Genomic DNA, 1,462 nt, shown 5'->3' with positions numbered 1-1,462 from the left:
GCATGGCTGAGGAGGCCTCAGGAAACTTAAATTCATGGCAGAAGGGGAAGCAAACACAGCCTTCTTCACATGGTGGCAGCAAGGAGAAGTGCCAAGCAAAAGGGGGGAAAAACCCCCTTATAAACCATCAGATCTCATGAGAACTCACTATCATGAGAATAGCATGGGGGGTAACTGCCCCCATGATTCAATTACCTCCCAGCCGGTCCCTCCCATGACACATGGGGATTAAGGGAACTACAAGAAGAGATTTGGGTCAGGACCCAGCCAAACCATATCAATACTTGAGTGTCATTCTATGTTACACCTTATGTATGACTGTTCTGTAGAACATAGTCTAGGTATCATATCAGAATATCACGTCTTACATATAACTTATTTAAAAGCTTACTGCATCACCAAAAAGTCATGATTTATTTACATACAGTATAAAATTAGGGTAAGAAACTCACATTAAAGCATGGACATCTATGCTTCTGTATAGTTAGTATCAAAACACCAAAGGGCATGCAAGGAATCCCCATTTGCCTTCGTCCCAAGATCGTATTTCCTTTCATTGTGAGTAGTGTCTCTTGTGTGGTTCTTGGTGAATCTGATCATCTTCTGTGTATTCTTAGAAGTTAACTTTACAATCTTCAAAGAAATTGAGTTTCCCTGTGAACATGATGGGTTTCCTTTGTAATTGAGTTAATAAAGTGAAGGTACTACTTGTATTTTCATTTTACATCTTGAAGCCTGTTTCAGATTTGATGTCTACATATTATTCTCTCGTGGCAACTTGTATCTTTGCTTTTAAGAAGTGCAGCAGGTGGCAGGACATTTAGACTGTGACCCGCTAGGCCATTGTGTTGTCTTGAGCAAGTCCATTCATCCTTCTGAGCCTCAGTTTTCTCATATCAAAAGTGGGGAGCTAGACCAGATAACCTCAAGTTCTGTCGAGCTCCAAATGGTATGTTCTATGATTATTTTTCCACATTTAAAATATTCCAGTCCTTGCATCTGTGTCCACCATGTTAAACACCATTGCATCAAATTGTGAAGAACTTATTTATATTTATAATCAGGTCAAATTGTTTCCAAATTCCATCTCTAACCCTCATTTCTTCACCGCTAAATTGCAAGGAAAGTAGTTGTTCTTTCTAGAACAATCAATGTTCACCATTTCTCAAACTTGTTTGTTTTAGATACAGGGCCTTGGTCTATTGTCTAGGCTGGAGTGCAGTAGCATGATCATAGCTGACTGCAGCCCCAAGCTCCTGGGCTCAAGGGTTCAAGCAATCCTCCCACCTCAGCCTCCCAAGGAGCTGGGACTATAGGTGCATGACACTGCACCAGGCTAATTAAAAAGTTTTTCATGGATGATGTCTTGCTTTGTTTCCCAGGCTGATCTCAAACTCCAGGCTTCAAGCGACTCTTTCACTTCGGCCTCCCAAAGTGCTGGGATTACAGGCGTGAGCCACTG

General features: G+C 41.5%; 1 protein-coding gene across 2 annotated transcripts in view; it reads right to left on the bottom strand.

The window, feature by feature from the left end:
* Positions 1-1,462, bottom strand: part of DNAJC15 (DnaJ heat shock protein family (Hsp40) member C15) — a 163,152-nt gene that overhangs the window by 107,503 nt on the left and 54,187 nt on the right. The gene's annotated exons all lie outside the window — the stretch shown is intronic.

This window comes from Papio anubis, chromosome 15 (assembly GCF_008728515.1).
Source record: "Papio anubis isolate 15944 chromosome 15, Panubis1.0, whole genome shotgun sequence".
In the NCBI taxonomy this organism is placed as follows: Eukaryota; Metazoa; Chordata; class Mammalia; order Primates; family Cercopithecidae; genus Papio; species Papio anubis.
This window is presented reverse-complemented; position numbering and strand designations above follow the sequence as displayed.